General features: G+C 33.4%; 1 long non-coding RNA gene and 1 pseudogene across 1 annotated transcript; one reads left to right on the plus strand and one right to left on the minus strand.

Moving 5' to 3' along the window:
- Positions 1-261: 261 nt before the first annotated feature.
- Positions 262-11,348, plus strand: LOC110668614 (uncharacterized). Its single transcript, XR_009144335.1, has 4 exons — positions 262-513; positions 8,324-9,316; positions 9,417-11,070; positions 11,305-11,348. It is a non-coding gene; the product is annotated as an uncharacterized LOC110668614 (long non-coding RNA).
- Positions 11,349-13,454: 2,106 nt separating this feature from the next.
- LOC110668615 (THO complex subunit 2-like) lies at positions 13,455-18,216 on the minus strand (annotated as a pseudogene).
- Between the last annotated feature and the right edge of the window lie 415 nt (positions 18,217-18,631).

The raw sequence follows: 18,631 nt of genomic DNA on the forward strand, positions 1-18,631 counted from the left end.
CTGAGCACTATTCGATTTAAATCGAATTAATCGAATCGAATTGTTCTATTTTGGTAATTCAGTTCAGTTTTAAGAGTGGTTAATTTTGGTTCGGTTTTATTTTTATGAAATTTTGATTATTTCTGTTCGGTTCGATTTTGATGGACAAAAAGTTCGGTTAAATCGAATCGAAATTCATCAAAACTCTGCGTTTTGGCCTTGGGAGTTAGGGCTAACTTAAGTAATTTTCTCCAGACCAGGCGCCGCACCATTCTCCTCCTCCTCCTCCGCGCTCACTGCTTTTTGGTCTGGTCATCAATTCTCAGTGTCAATCCTCTCTTCGGTTGGTCTTCAAGCTCCTCTTCCAAGATCAGTATTCATCACGACATCACCGGTGTTTATCAACCTGCAGTGGCAGTGTGGCTCAATCAAACAATTACTTAGTCCTTTCCACTCTTCTCTCTCGAATCGTTATTCTAACTGCCGCCGGCTTGGAGAGGGTCTCTCGCTCTCCTTCTCCTTCTCCAATCCACGGTAGGTTCAACTCTTCCCTCTAATAAATTCCTTGATCAATTTTTATGCAAAATGCAATGAACTTCTTATTGCTTGTAAAGTGTTCGATTCTATGGGTCAAAGAAATGTAGTGTCTTGGATTGCCTTGACGACTGGGTATTTACATATGGGGTTAGGACTGATATCCATATTAATGTTAGGACTGATACTAATGTAAAAGAAAATCAATAATGGCATATTACTTAAAAAAGATTAATACAGCTTCTTCAAAAGTGCATCAATAATCGTGGTTGCAGAATGTGCTAAAAATTGTGTGTTCAGATATCAAAGAACAGACCAAGCTATTATAGCTCAACTTTCTATAAGAAGATTCTAGTGTGAGACTCTGATTCAAAGTATACTAACATTCATTATTTTATGGTGCAATGACACGAGTATGGTTGTCCACAGCATGGGAGGGATTTGACTCTTCGTTGACTATGTCAAAACAGATGAAGTTGCGTTTAGTTGGCTATTTCTCACATCTTGTTGTTGATTTGAAATTTATTTATTATTTATTATTATTAGTATTATTTTTTTTTGGCTACTCACCCACCCTGATGCCCTATTTAGACTGTAATTTTATTAGCATGTTTCTTGTTTATATATCACATTAACCCACTGACAAAGTGGTAGGTTAGCGGTGTAAGCTTATACGAGGAATGTAAATAATTCATGCATCTTAGCAGAGGCAAACCACTAAACCTGAAGAGAGCATGGTTGTCTTCAGCTATGTTTTTGGATTGTTAAGGACTTTTGTATTTGCTTTTTGATGAATTTTCTTTTTTAAATTATTTTATTTTTATAGGGATTTTGTGTATTATATGTTTCGTTTTATTTATTAATGTGAAATTAAGTCCAAAAATAGGGTAAAAATCAGATAAAAAAAAGTAAAAATCAGGTTCAAATAAAGTGAAATCAGGTCCAAAAGCCTAAACCAATCGAACCGAACCGAGCCGAAATATTTCAGTTCAGTTCTGTTTCGGTTTCTTGTATATTTAGGTTCGGTTTGGTTCAAACCGAATACTCAGCCTTAGAATGTGCACTCTCATTTAGTATTGATTTACAATTTTATAGGTTTTGGATGAATTTATAATTTTATGGATTTTTGTATGGATTTTGATGTATTATTTATATTTATTTCTTAGGAGTAAACTGATTTTTATGGTATTTTGTAAAGATTTTGGTTTACGGCAATCGAACCGAGCCGAACTTTCTATTTTCTGTTTGGTTTGGTTTGTTTTGTTTATTCTTTGAAGGTCGGTTATTTGGTCTATTCTATTATTGAACGCTAGAAATAATTTTTGTAAATCTTTAGTTTGGTTTGTGTTGAACACTAATAATTATTGATGTTCCTGGATAGACCCCTATATCTTTCATACATAGAAGTGGTTAATAGTTTGATGGAGCAAAATATATAATTACACGATTTGATAGTTTGAGCTTATGATTTGTGGCCCTATATATTGAAGATACTTGTTTAGTCATTATATGCTTATTTTTAAATCGGATGTTTAGTTTATAAATGGGAAGGATCCATTTGTGCTTTAAGGCTTCTGACCGTCATTTTTTTTCTTTCCCAACCTTAAAGTTGTTGAATTTAGGGAAATAATTGTTTTGCATATGCATAAAACATGCATCCACCCATATCTCATATAATGTTTTTACAACATATTTTTAAAATCTACGTTTCTTAATTGTTGGGATCTTTTGATATTTTGAAATGAATATGGACAATGAGTTCTTGTTTTATTGAGTTGGGGCTTCTTCAATGTGTTAGATCACTTTTTCTAGTTTAATATCTAACTAGTGAATTATTTATTTCATTGGAAAACAATAGTTTGAAATTAAAATTAATTTAAATTGAATTGCTATAACAGGTTTTCTTTAATTTTCACTACAAGAAATAAAAAAAATAGCTACTAAAATCACCGACCAAAATAAATCTGTAGGTAAATATCGACTATTCACTGACTAATAAAAGATTAAATGAAATTATTAAATACTAATTATTTATAGCGAATCAGTTACCGACTATATACCTACAATCTTTTACCGACTAGAATCATTTAGTCGCTAATTATGGCATTAAGTTGGCCTGCAAATTATAGCTACTAATGTGGGCGCTTTACTGACCAAACTTTAGTCGGTACCTTATTAGGAAAAAATAAATAATATATAAATAATTTAGTAGCGACTATCTGAAACTTAGTTGGTAATATGGAAAATTTAGATGGTAATTTACCAACTACTAACGACTATATTGTAGGTAATTTACCGACAATAATTGGGATAGTAGGTAATATTAAAAAAAAATTATTTTAGTAAAAGTAAATATAAATAAAAAAGTATTAGCTACTATTCTCGTTCTTAGTAGGTAATGTACCGACTATTGCTGTGTTAGTAGGTAAATTAATAACGAATTTTGAATTTAATAAAGATAAATATAATTTGAGCAAAATATATTAGCGACTATGTATTCTTTTAGTAGGTAAATTGACAAAGGAATTTGTACTTTAATAAACATAAATGTAATTTCAATGAAAATGTTAGCGACTATTTGATCTGTTAGTAGGTAGTTTACTGACTACGTACGGTTTAGTAAGTAAGATATGAAAGAATTTTGAATTTTAGCAAAAGAAAATATAAAATGATCAAAATAATTAGCTACTACTTTGAAGCGGAGTAGGTAATTTATCATCTAAATGAATGCTAGTAGCTACTTGAATAAATATTATTATATTTTAACCAAAGAAAATTTATATTAATCAAAATAATTAGCTACTATATTAAGACATAGCAGGTAATTTACCGACTAAAACAAATTTAGTGGTTAGTTTAAGAAATATTATTGTATTTTAGCAAAAGAAAACATAAATTGAATCAAATAAAATAACGATTATTATCTTTATTAGTAGGTAGTTTACCGACTAAAAGTATGTTAGTAGGTAATGTAAAAAAAATTCTTTTCAAATAAAAAAATAGAAATTTGAATAAAATTATTAGCTACCATGCGGGAAGAAAGTTAATAGGTAAATTACCGACTATAGTTGAGATAGTAGGTAATTTAAAAAAGAAATATAAATAAAAAATATTAGCTACTATTCAAAATATCAGTATATATTTTACCTACTATATTTATTATATTTATTTTAGTCATTAATTTAAAAAAATATATATAACTTAATAATTTTAGCTACTATTCGCATTGTTAGTAGGTAATTTACCTACTACACCTTTGTTAGTAGGTAATGTAATAAATATTTTTTTTATTTTAGTAAAAATAAATATAATTTTAAAACATTAGCTACTATTTGAGGACATAGTAGGTGATTTACCGATTATAATTATAATAATCGGTAATTAAAAAATATAAATATAAATATAAATATAAATATAAATTAAAAATATTAGCTATTATTCTTTGAATTAGTAGGTAATTTACCTACGACATTTATGTTAGTAGGTAATTTTATAATTAGTAAAAGTAAATATATTTTTGTATAGATTAATTAGAAAACAAATTTATATACAAAATATATTTATATATAATCTAATTATAAAATATTAATTAGTGATATTTCATCGTAATTCATCAACGAAGTTAGTGATATTTCATTGTAATTTCATGAATATATATATATATATATATATATATATATATTTTGACAATGTCAAACAAAATCATGTGTATACTTTTACAAAATCTTGCTTTAAATTAATTAGTATTTAGTAATTGCATTCAAAATTTAAGAGCATAAAATCTTATAATCCAAGCATTTGGTAATTGGACACACTAATTTAGTTGTGTTGTTATGATTTGCAGGAAATATTAAAAACTTTAGACACAATAATAGGGCCTCCTAAATCTAATTAATCTAATTAACTTCAAGTTTTTGGGTTTAATTTTAAAATTATTATATATCAAAATATTATTAATTAATCATGAAATTAAAATATTATAAATCTCAATGAATTTATTTATTGTATGGCATTAATAAAATTTATTTCTCCCAATTATAAAATATAAAAATATAAAACTTATAAAAAAATTAAAATATTATTAATTAATCATGAAATTAAAATATTATAAATCTCAATGAACATATTTATTGTATGATATTAATAAAATATAAAATTATAAAACTTATAAAAAAAATTTACTGGCTAAAAAAATTTACTTGCCATACCATTTATGAAAGAATTTTTTATGATTAAAAATTTTTTATGAAAGAAAAAAAAGAAATAAAATTTATCATGAAAGAAATAAAAAAATAAAAATCTCTCTGTTACCTGCTCTCTCTCGTCGCTTGGTCTCTCTCTCTCTCTCTCGCCTTGTCACTCTCACTCGTTAGCTTTCGCTCTCTCGCTGACGCTCTGTTGGTCGCTTTCTCACTCACATTCTCTATCCAATTTTGTCAGGTTTGTTTATATTTAAAAATTTTTTTAGGGTATGGGCATGGCTAATTTTTTTAGGGTACTCGGATAATTGATTGATCTGCGGTGGGTTCTCTGGCATCACTTGGATCTAAGTTCTGGGGTGTGTTGAATTTTCTGTGCATTGTATCGAGGTTGATGTGTATGCTATTCTGATGTGTTTGAGGTTTGTAATGATGATTTGGTGCATACAGTTCTTGGTGTCTTATATTCCTTTCTTGTACTGTTAATTCATTTTTCTGAGTTCTTGTTCTTAGATTTTAGAGATGGTTTTGTGTTTTGATTGAATCCAGTTATGTGTATATGTTTGGAATATAACAGATTTGGATTTCACTTTCTTGATTAGTATCAGGATCTCTCCCTTTTTCTCCAAATTCTAAAAAGAGCAGAATGTAGGTGAAAAATAATAAAAAACAGTGAAAAAGCTATGCAAAGAGGGTTACCGAATTGGGCTTATGAATAAATACAAAACGTGTAAACACAAGTGTAAAGCAAAAGAGCTACCCCTAAGATTAAGTCCAAGCAATATACTAACAGGATCCATTGAATAGGAGTCCAACGCAGTACTAACAGAACAAGATGCTGCTGCAGGTGGCAATTTACTTCTACCACCAACATTGTAAGTCTGAAACTCTCTCTGAGTTAAATAGAGGGGATCAGCAAGAATGATTCTCTATGCAAAGGAATAGTATCACTGTATAGAGGAGCTGGCTGTCTGAGAAGGTGCTCTCTTTCCAAATCCCTCTTGTGCGGGTCTAGAAGATCATAGGTACGATACTGCTTTTCACTCATGTATAAATCACAAGGAGCTTCCTCTCTATGTGTTGAAAGGGAAAATTGGAATATATGTATATATGACTTCTAAATTACAGAAGTACACAACCACCAAACAACAAATAAAACCAGTAATTCTCACTTTTTGAGCTGTAAGTTCTATTTTGAATTTGTTCCTTTTATCATAACTGTCCTTTGTGGCCTTCTTGAAAACACTGAGGGAGTGGAAAACAATCCTTATGGATACTGAACCGGACCTGAACTTCAAAAGTATCAGTGTGCAAATCTGACTAAATTGGTGAAGAAACTTATAATTATTACCAAGAGAATTTAGGCTGGATATAATAAAACATAACCTGAACTGGTGAGGACCTACCAAAAGCCTTTGGCTTCAATCTATCCTGCCAGAAGATGTTGCTTTGTGGATTCCGTACAAAAGTTTGAGGTCAAAATCATACAGGAAAAGCTTACGTCCAGGTTTAAGTAGCATTCAGAGCTCACTGCTACATTTAACTCGGCCATAAACCATAGTACAGTCTAGTTAATGTACCTAGTACAGTCTAGTTAATCTTTAGCAGGGGAACATTATACTTTCGCGTTCCAATCATTTCTTATTTATTTAATCTCAACACACAAAAATGCACAATAAAACAAAAGAGCTACCCCTAAGATCACTTGGGCAGTCCATGTTCGTGCTAAATTTGTCTTTTGTATATATCAATAGTGAAAATCATGTAAACAGTGAAAATCATGCCGGAGCCAGTCAACAGTGGCTTTTCTCTTCTTCCTGTTCTGTTATTATATATCGATAGTGGGAGCACGTGCTTCAGGTGTATATATATATATATATACTGAAATAATGATAACCTGCCATGCATAATTTAATGTTGTATTTCTCACTGGAAACATTTATTTTTTTTCTTGTCTTAAATGATGGACTATAAAATGCAAACTATTGGACTTAAGCTTTAAAGCTTGTGATTATGGTGCCTACTAAAGGCTGTATGTAAAAGAAATTTTGATAGGGGGAAACAAAACAATCCTAGTTTAAGTGAGATGTCAAAATTTTAGTAGAACTTTAGAGAATTTTAGATAACATGTTAATTGTGGGAGTTCCATTGTTATATGGATAATTCAATTGAGTGAATTTATAACACTAAGTTTATCATACGTATTAAGAATACGTGGACCTGATCCTCCATGTAAAAATGAATGTACGTAGACAGCCTTCGGGTGCGGTCCAAAGTAAGTAAAATTTTATTCTCTTTGCTTTCAATGTCCCTCTTTCTAGTTCTCTAAATATTTGAATCTGAAATAATATTTGTAAATATGATGTCTTAATATATAATTGATTTATTAATATATTTAATTAGTCACTTGGAAAAAAATTATGTTTATATGAGGTATTTATAGTTAGTTGATCAGTTATTTATAAGAAAACTATAGTTTAGTTTCAGGTTTCTCATGTTTTAATTAGGAGAATGGGTGTCCATTTGTGTGATGTTGTCATGTTGGATTAATAACTTTTGTGATACTATGATGCTGGACTAGTCATTTTTTGATGCTGCGATACTGGTTTATCTTTATGAACTTTTATTTATGAATTCTAATCCATTATGGTTATAGACTTCTATGTAATATTGTGTTGTGTGGAGTTTTACGTAGTAAACTGGTAACGTGTAGTGTTTTAATCTTATGGACTTTTATGTAGTTTAAATTTATAATTTTATGGAATGTGCACTCTCATTTAGTATTGATTTATAATTTTATAGATTTGGGATGAATTTATAATTTTATGGATTTTTGTATGGATTTTGATGTATTATTTATATTTATTTCTTAGGAGTAAACTGATTTTTATGTAATTTTGTAAAGATTTTTGTTTACGGCAATCAAACCGAGCCAAACTGTCTATTTTCTATTTGGTTTGGTTTGTTTATTCTTTGAAGGTCGGTTATTTGGTCTATTCTGCTATTGAACGCTAGAAATAATTTTTGTAAATCTTTATTTTGGCTTGTCTTGAACACTAATAATTATTGATGTTCTTGGACAGACCCCTATATCTTCCATACATAGAAGTGGTTAATAGTTTGATGGAGCAAAATATATAATTAGATGATGAGCTCATGATTTGTGGCCCTATATATTGAAGATACTTGTTTAGTCATTATATGCTTATTTTCAAATCGGATGTTTGGTTTATAAATGGGAATGATCCATTTGCGCTTTAAGGCTTCTGACTGTTAGTCTTTTTCTTTCCCAACCTAAAAGTTGTTGAATTTAGAGAAATGATTGTTTTGTATATGCACAAAACATGCATCCACCTATATCTCATATAATGTTTTTACTACATATTTTTAAGATCTACCTTTCATAATTGTTGGGATGTTTTGACATTTTGAAATGAATATGGACAGTGAGTTCTTGTTTCATTGAGTTGGGGCTTTTTCAATGTGTTAGATCACTTTTTCTAGTTTAACATCTAACTAGTGAGTTATTTATTTCATTGGAAAATAACCGTTTGAAATTAAAATTAATTTAAATTGAATTGCTATAACAGGTTTTCTTTAATTTTCCTCAGGTGATGACTACTCAAATGAAGAATATATGTGTAAATGAATCATACGATTGTAATCTTGAAGAATGGTTGATTAAACACAACACTGACGCTAGGTGGTCAAGCAAGCACCACACATGGAATTTGGATCCTACTAAAGCATCTATCAATTGGAACTTAGAATGGCCCACATTGGAGACGGTGCAATTGGTGCAGGGCATGATAACAGCTGTTATAGAATTTCATGATAAGAATGGAATTCACGGTTATCTTCATAATCATAAGAACTTTTTGTTAAAATTTGGAATGAAGTGCTATCTAGGTGCACATGTGAGAGACATTGTTAAAGTTTTTATTGTGCATGATGATAAGTCAGAGAAGAAGAATGGTGATTTGAAAGAGAAATCCAAAAATGTAAATGTGACTAAGTTGGCTAGCATGATTTGCTATACCATACTTGGTAAAGAGATTAAAGAGCTGCCTTCTGATTGGATTAACCTAATTGACAGCGTTAATATGTTATACACAATTGATAGACAAAATAATGTTATTCCAGTGGAATTCGTGAAGAATCACCCAGCATTGTGGCCATAGCGAAGAAGATTCATGTTTTATGAGGAATGTTGGGTTCGAGCTAGACATGTGACGGCTGACGTACACCAACATAATAGAAAAAAAGATTTTATCTACAAGTGGGTTGGAAATATTGCATCCAATATCAAATTTGTTGATTGGTCTTCTAATATTCCTGTCGATACATCGATGCGACGACTTTTTAATGATATGTGTGGGCGGTCTAGATTAAAAAAAGATAATGGCTATGATCTCCTTCACTTTCTCAGGGTTTTTCATCATCACTACTGTGATCAAGATAAGTCGCAAAATCTCATTGTCTATGAAACTGATAGCAAGTATTATAAAGAGGAAGAATTTATCGAACTTGTAACGACACAGTGTTTTCCATTGTTTTTGGTGACCATATACAAAACATTATGCACGTATGATTTATTTTTTTAGGTATGTGCTTCTAGAATTTAATAAGCTATTATTTCTTTTTGTAATTAGAATTTATTATATTAATATATCTTTTTGTGCAATTTCTTTTTATCTGGTGTAGGAGGTGTAGGAGGAGACAACCATTTTTCTGTTGGAGGAAGTGTGAAGTGTGAGAATGGAAAGAAGGCACTCAGCTAAAACAAATTCATGTATATCTGATGGAGTCTACATTCAAGGATCTAGAACATACTTCAAATTTAGTTAGGTAATTTTTAGTAACTAGTTTTCAATTTTTAGCTAGTTTTGGTTGGTTGGGCAGTTAAGATAATCAACATTGGTTGGCTTTCAATTGGCTAGTTATTGTTTTTCCACTTATTTTCTTTATTCCACCCTCAATTGTATATAAGACAGAACAATTAACGTGATTGAATTGAATGAAAACTTGCAGTTGTCCACCAAGTGGAGGCATTTCTATCATTGTTTTTTTCTCCTCAGTAAGCTAATATTGTTGCAATGATTTATGGGTAGATATGTGGAATTCTTATCTCTACTTTTAGATTTGATTATCAAGATTCAATTATGTAATTCTGGATTAAATTGGTTACTACCGCAGATAAAGCAGTTGATTGGCTTAAACACTTTAATCCCAGTTTATTTGATTTCTAGTATTCTAAAATCAGTTTCATGAAGGATGGGAAGGAGATAATATTGCAGGGAGTTAGTGATATGGTGTCTCAATCCAAGTTACTGAATTGTTTGAGTTATCAGCAGCTATTACAAAAGGGAAAGATTTTCAAACTCCTTTATTATGTGTGCAAGTGTCGTAATCACCTTCAACTACATTTTCAATTACTGCAGTAGGTAATGTTGTTTCAAGTACTCTTGATACTAATTCAGTTGAATTGCAGAATCTATTAAATAAGTATCAGTGTATTTTTGAAGATCCAAAGACCTTGCCACCATTTAGAAGTCACAATAATTATATTCCCTTGATACCAATAGCAGAACTCTTGAATATTAGGCCCTATAGGTACCCTCATTTTTAGAAAGCAGAAATAGAGAAATTGATGGATGAAATGTTACAAAATGAGGTCATACAACCCAACATCAGTCCTTATTTTTCTCCAGTACATCTTGTCAAGAAAAAGGATGGTTCTTGGATGTTTATTATTATTATATTTTATTTTTTACCAGCTTTGGGTTTTTGTCTAGCTCAGCTGTATCTATGTGAGTGTGACATTTTGTGTTTGTGACCTCTTCAATCAATATATCTCAGTTCTATATGGTTGCTCCTGTTAGGTGCTCGAGCAGAATTAGAAACCATGTCACTTCTCCATGATACAAATGGATTAGAAGTTGGAATAAGTGATGCTACATTCTCCTCATTGTGCAGAGCAGTGCTTGTTTTATTGTCGTTGAATCACTATATAGGTTGCTGACTTAGTTTAAGATCATTAGTAGTGTGAGCATCTTTTCAATTAGAGTGACTCTACTCAGAAGTTGACTCTTTTCATAAATTGAATTGTAGCAGTTTTATTTTGCACTTGGGGAATCGGCATTTCTGTTATCTGCTCACTGGGTCTCCTCCTCGTGGTTTTGGATTTCCTGCTACTATTCAAGATGATTACTCCTGTATTGTTAAATTGTTTGTCTTCGAGGAAACCAACTGCAGTGCGTCCGAATTTTATCCAAAAATTGTTTATTCTGCTAGTTTTGAGATCAAAACTTCATTCATTAATAGGGGTGATATCATTAACCGCCATATCCTTAGCCCAGTGGGCTTTTAATTTTGTGTTTTTGTTACTATAAATGATACATCTTTGATTGTTTAGAACCATCCAACTTGTTACTGTGCTGAAATGGCTTAACCTTACTGTAATTCTTTTCTGATGGGATGATTTTGGTTTTAGCTTATATGAGGAAATTTCCTCTGTTGCATCCTTCAGTGCTTTTTTATTTGTGTAGTATTTTTGTTTGGCTTTTGTTGGAATTTGATAATGGTTGTGCAGGGAGAGAAGCATGAGAGCATGAAGAGGAAACAAGAAGATAACTGACGAAGTCAGATTTGATTAATGTTTGTTGACAAAGTAAGATTAGATTATTGTTTGTTTCCTTCTTGCCTTCCCCCTTGTTAGGTTTTGAATCCCTAATAAGGCAGTTATAGGTAACTGGGAAAGAAAAGAATCAGGAAGAAAAGAAATAGAGAATTTAGAGAGAGATAATAGCAGAGATAGAGAGAAGAAAGAATTAGAGAGATGTGGAAATTGGGACATGGTGAAAGAGGCATCCTCCCATGTTGCTGAATAGTGAAGCCATTTGATGAGAACTTGTGAGACTGGTAGACTGTTCCTGGTGATAACGCTTGACTGCAATACTTTTTCAGGGGCTACCTGCTGTAGTTCTTCTTGCAACACTAGAAGCTTGTTAGGGTTTATGAAAACCCTAAGAGAAAGAAATAGGGAAATAGAGGTAAGAATAGAAAGAAGAGAATAGTAGAGAGATATTGTGTTCTTGCAAATTCTGGGAATGAATTACAACAAGGTTACAGTTGAAGTATTTGTACACAATAACTGCCTTGTAACTACTTCAGCTGACTATTCTAGCTAACGCAACAGAATTAGTTACGCTTCCTGCCAATTACTAACTCCTCAACTCTTCTAGAATTCCTAATCACATCTTATTCTTATATTTCCTCCTATAATATGTAATAATACCCCCTCCTCTAGTATTTTCTTGTCCCAAGAAAGTGGAACTTCAGGGAACTGGCCTTCAGTAAAGCACTATCCTCCCAGGTGGCATCTTTTACCGACAGATTAAGCCATTTTATAAGCCCTTGTTCCACATGCTGGTCCCCTCTCATGACAACTCTAGTCTACAATACCTGCTCAGGAGCCACTTGATTGTGATCATCTTCCATAATAGGCCAATCAGTAGCAACAACAACACCAACTCCAACCTTGTTCTCAAGCATAGACGCATGAAAAAACAGGATGAATAGCAGATGTTGGAGGCAAATCCAGGTGATGAGTCACCTTCCCAACTCTTGCCAAAATTCTGTATGGCCCATAAAACTTGGCAGGCAGCTCAAGGTCTTGTCTTACATCAATTGAGGTTTGCCTGTATAGCAGCCTTGCAAGCGGAGCAGCTCTGCGAATTCTATGACTGGTGCAAGGCAAAGGGGTTGTGTGGCTCTTACGAGTACCCTTTCATAGAAAAAATTCCTGAGATACAGATTCGAGCTCTCGAGACTTTCCTCAATGGGATGTGGCAGTTAACAGAGTCTTCTTCGTCTGCTACGTCTCCATCTTCTTGGGTGGAGTCTAATAAATCAAGTTCGACTGAAGATGATGAAGCAGACAATAATAAGCAAATGGTTATTGCAGCTAGCTCTAGGTGGGTGAAATCTGAAGAAAATAATGGTTTATTTGGAAGAAAGATAGAGGAAATGAGGAAGAGATGGGTCCATTGATTCAATTACAAGATGGTGGAAATGATAACTGGGAGGTCCTACTTGATGCTTCACTTAATCTTCCAAGTATTCCTATCAACAACTACTCGATAAACCCTACTGGATTTAGCAATGGCTATGGATGTGAGGTTCTTGGGAAAGACTCAAACGCAGAAAAGAACAATCAATGGCAGATGCAAGTATATAATCCTAATAATGCATTCAATCCGTCTTGTCAACCTTATTATTACGCGCCAAATTGCACCGAATGGAGCAGTGCGAGTAATCCTGAATATCCATGGCGATTGTAGAAGAAGACATTAATCCATAGCTTTTGAAGAATGTGATTCAGTAAAACATGTCATTGTAACCAGGAATTGGCTGGAGATTAGTTTACTATGGTTGTTTTTTGATTAATTTAGATCTGTCGTATAGGAGATTAGAAGTTTATTTATAAATTATAAATGATTCCTAGTGGACAATGCCATTTTTACATAACCTTTGATTTGATGAAACATTGATATGATCAATCCGTAAGCAGCAAAACAAAAGGCCTCATACCATTGACAGTGATATCGTAATTCATTTAAAATGTTTCTCAAATTTTTTTTTTACACTTGGTATAGAATTTAGAAGAGAAACATTTAGTAAGATAAAACTACTATATAGTCTACAGTGCTCAGAATATAACGTATCGCACAGAAATGACATTGATCAATCTCAGTTAATAAACTTCTATACAAGAACCACCAAAATCATGTGCCATAATAGCTAGTCTGGTACAATTTAACAGGAAATGTAAGTGCTAAAAGGAACTCAAGCAATCACATAAACCCATTTTGATGCACCCAAACAGTTAGTCTTGATCTGTTTCCAACACCCTGCTTCCTGTGCCTCCACTTTTGTTCTGCTCTTTGCCTCTTGCCATCATCCCATTCTCAGTCATACATCCTATAACCGGATTAAGGACTAGAAATTTCAGGTAATTAATACGCTTCAAAAATATAGTCAAGCCTCGCATAAATTTAATGATATATATATATATATATATATATATATACTGTCCATTAAAGACTAGAATCGGATTTGAGGCCACATGTTCAAGCCAAGTCCAGCCGTGCCCCAGTTTTTAGGGCAATTGTCTAAATGGGTCCAGTTCAAGACCAAGTACTACTTGGATCTCTTTGAAGAAAACAAAAACTAGATTTTCATTGGAAGATAGCCATCATAAGCACGGCTTGAGCATAGTTTAACAGAATATGCATTTGTATTCTTAAATATGGTGCATACGCATAAATCATGAATGCATTCTTAAGAATGAGATTCAAGGATACGGATCTGCATCATGACGAGTCATCTTGTTGGCTGCTTCTTTACCATGAATCCTCATTGGAGGTTCATAGAAGTAACCTGCACGCTAGATCATGGCTCCTTTTCTATCTCCCCTATCTCTCCCATCATAAGATTGTGACATACCAATAGGAAGAGGTGGAGGTGGTGGAGCAACTGGAGAATACTCACCAGCTTCCCCCAATGATAACTGCTCTTTTTTAAGTTTACGTCTCTTAGAGGCGGCACTAATATCCATTTCGCCCTTCAAAAGGTTCACTTTCTCTCTCTCTCTCTCTCCCTTTCTCTTTCCCTCTCCTCCATCTCTATCATTGCTAAGATAAGCAAAAACCTTCAGTCTTCTAAGTGCAGTAAAAAAGTGAAAAAAAAGTTAGCATCTTAGGACACTTTGTCACCTAGGCTCAAGCTCTGCTTATTTATTAAACTAGCTAAGCTATACATTGTTCAAATTCCATGCATCGTTGTCTACTTTTAGGATACTTGTGAACCAAAAACAAGAACAAAGGAGCCATAAACATCAATACACATTAATTCATTATGGGCTTAACACCAACCCAATTCAAGCCAATGCAATCCAGCAAGCAACCAAACTACAGTTACCCCACCCCACAAGAAGAGGGAGGAATGGAAAGTTAAACTGGGTCAAATGCAGTCCATTTCTGCATGTCACCAAATCCCATCAAATAATCCTAAATGAAAATAGAATAAATAGTCAACACCTAATACATACCTTCATTGACAGTCCCTCTCGCTCTTCTCGCTTTCTCTCTCAAAAATCATCCTCTCTCCTATGCTTTGCATCATGTTGTGAAACCAAAAAATTTCTTCTGAGTGTCGCCTTTTATTTCTTCTCATGCCTAGGAGAAAGCCTCTGAGTATGCCTGGTAGTTCCAAAACTTCTATCAGCGTCTTCATCTCGTCTACCAGAATTAACAGATTGGGGAACCACACGAGGAGGCAAGGGTGGTGGAGGTGGCAAATTTTGCCCATAAAATCGGTCGTCATCATGAGATTTTACCATGGATGTATCACCATACCGCAGCTTGCTTCGGTCATCCTTATTTCGTTCATCTTTAGCTTTGTCAGAGGGCCAGTCAAAATTCCTATCAGCACCTCTCTCCTGCCCTCTCTCTACTGAATGCTCTCTTCCATATCTTTCCATTGACCTGTCTGTTGATCTTTCCAATAAAATATCATCTCCATGAGACTTATCAGGACGCTCTGATCTTTCACTATATTCCCTGTCATATCTCTCATTTCCTTTATCTTTTAATCTATCCATAACTTTATATATGCTTCTATGCATACTTTGTTCATCAGTTCCTGTCTTGTCAAGATCCACTAATCGAGCATCCATGGACCTCTCCCTGTTAGAGAAGCGAACTTCACCCTCTAAATCTCTCAATTCACTATCACCTTTCCAGCGTTTGCTTAATCTGTCAGGATCTTCTGCAGGACTTGTTCTCCTTTGTAGCTTATCACTAGACTTTGTTGTCACAAGAGAACTATCATGCTTGGGAGCGTGAACAAGTCTAGGAGGCTTCTTTTGAATATCACCACCTTTAGTAACATCATCTTTTACCACAGATTTGGCAGCTCCATTATCTACCTTTAATTCACCACCATGACCATCAGAGGTTCTTGCAGATGATGTCAAGCCTCTTGCTGTTGTGGAAACTGCATTACCATTAGATGTGATTGCAGAAGAAACATTAGTAACATTTCCTTGCCTTCCTTCTAACAAATGAGAAGGGATATCTTTGTCACCGGACGAAGTGCTAGGAGTTCTGCCCACTGCTTTTCCAGATTTGGAGTCTTCTTTTGAAGATCTTGTTTAGGTGTTTTAATTGATCCAGCAGGTATTGACTGTTTTGCTGAAGCTTTCACCTGCCCAACAAATAAAGAATATAATTATAATAACAATATTAACAAAAAATAGAACCTAATAAATCCTTCCACATTTTAAACAAATAGAGTTAGATTGTAGATCTAGGGTAAGTCTAACCCTTCAATAAAAGAATTTACAAAAATAAACAGATAAATGATTCATGCAGCTAAAGCCACCTAATAACTATATGATAATTGATCAATTTTTGTTTTTCTAGCCAATAACGGCATCCTTACCCCCTCCTATCTACAATGATTAACAGAAGTGCAAAACTTCATAAGTTGAGAAATTAGGACTAAGGTCTGATATTGATTACACCCCTTAAATATTCTTTCTACTAACTGAAAGGCTGGACATAGTATGCATTACACCATTAATGCTACTTCACCAAGAAAAGATCCAACAAAATTTAAACCATGGACCCATCTTTGATAACACAGACTAGTAATTTTAAGTGATCCAATGGCACCAGCATAACAATTGGTGGTGAGTCCCATTTCCTTTTTATTTTAGTCCCCAATTTATTTTCTTTGGATGTTTATTGAGTTGGCAGCTCAATGATGTGCAGGATCCTGTGCGAAAGCTGGTGACACAATGGGCAGAGACAAAAGATTGGTGTGTATTTATAATAAGCATGCCTACTAGTTATTGAAGACAATGTAAACATGATAGTTAAGACACAGAAAATTAACAAATTGATAAACGACAGAAATAAACAGGTAATTTAAGTAGGCACCCTTCACCACATGTTTAACCATGATGATTCCTCTGATGCAGTAATCAACGGTGAATAACTTAAAATCAGATGGCTCTTATTTTCTATACTAAAGGCAAGTGATTTCACCCAATGTTATTAAGGCGAAAGGCGACACTGAGGCGATAAGGTATCCCATGACCTTAGGCGAGAGGCGAGGCGAGTGCCTTTTTGAAGCAAGGCGTTGTAACCTATATTGCCTAATATATATATATATATATATATATATATATATATATATATATATATATATATGCTTCTAATATAAAAATTCATTCATTTAACTGGTTTAATAAGTAAAAAAGCATATTAAATTACCATTTGCAAATGCACAATACCTTTTTATCCTAAACCAAGAGGAGCATATCAAACTTCCCATTAATGGGACCTAAACCATTTTAAAATTAAATTAATTAACCATTCTAAATGAGATTTGCATTATCCATTTAATAAAAATCATATAACAATTGACAATAACAAAATGCATATCACAGTGCCCATATAATAAACAATATGAAACAACAATTTAACAAACAAAAAGTGCTACTACTTGATAAAAATGGCGTAACTGTTTGTAAGAGAAGAAAGCATAGAAAAGATAAGAAAAAAAATAAAAAGAAAAAAAAGGGAAAATAAGTAGGAGAGAAGAGAAAAAATGGCATTCTCCAAGTCTGTTGGTGAGAGGGGAGAAGAATACAGAAGAAGAATAAAGGAGAAGGAGAGGAAAGAAGGTGAAGAAGGCAGAGAGAGAGAGAGAGAGGAAAAATACTTGGTCTGGTGCCGTTCTGCAAGTCTGCTGGTGGCATGAGTTTAGGGTTCCTTTTTTTTTGTATTTTTATGCTGTTTAAAAAAAATAAAAAAAGGGAAAATAGACTTTCTTTAATCAGGCGACGCTTTGGTTGCCCAGCGCCCCTCGCCTCAGCAATCTCGGGCGTGCGCGCCTCCTTCAAGTTGCCTCGCCTCAGCCAGGCGAGGCGCCATGGCCTCGCCTCGCCTCGCCTAGCTCCTCGCTTGGTGCCTTTTATCGCCTTTAATAACACTGATTTCACCTAAACACAAAGAAACCAATAACAATTATGAAGCACATCCATACATAACAAATAACACATTTTATAAAATAAAATACCTCAGATTCTGTAGAGTTCTTTGAGGCAGCTCTGCCTGTGCTTTCATCTGGTATTCTATTTGCTGATTCTTACATTTGCTTTTGATTCTCCACTGATTTTGATGTTCTAGCTGCAGTAGCTGAGGAAGTAGCTGACTGAACATCTGACCATTCACGGCAAAGATTTTAGTGAATATAAGAAAATATGTACCTTCTGCAGCAATATTATATCACGGTAAAGATAAGGTCCAATAGTCGCAAGCATATGAAAAAGCTTTTTGGTAAGATCAACGAATGACCTATGGCCAAGAGAACTAATTGTGTCCTTAGAATCAATGCCAGCCCCTGAAGAAGACCCAAAATTTTGGAGATGCATTTGACGAATGATATCATATGCTGCTGAGACTAACTTTTCAACAAGCCCGAACATAAGCATGATAGAGTTATCAAAAAAGCTAATGCACACATCTAGTGGTGCTAATAATGGGTTAAAAAGAATTCTAGTCCAAAAAATCCTTTCTCAGGTCGACACGCCAATCTTGGTGTGCATTCAATTTACCTAGACAATGCATCGCATATTTGAACATGTTCCACTGGATTTGTTGAAGAGAGATGATCAAACGGTATGTAAGCATGATACTTGAGACAAGAGATGTCATATATAGCACAATAACACATAAATAAACTATCAATCTCAATTAAATAGGGCTATAAAGTTCTGCATGAGGAAAAATTTTTAAATGTAAAATTTTTTTTAACAAAAGCAAGCAATGATAGAATATTCAATCATT

Source organism: Hevea brasiliensis, chromosome 15 (assembly GCF_030052815.1).
Source record: "Hevea brasiliensis isolate MT/VB/25A 57/8 chromosome 15, ASM3005281v1, whole genome shotgun sequence".
NCBI lineage: Eukaryota > Viridiplantae > Streptophyta > Magnoliopsida > Malpighiales > Euphorbiaceae > Hevea > Hevea brasiliensis.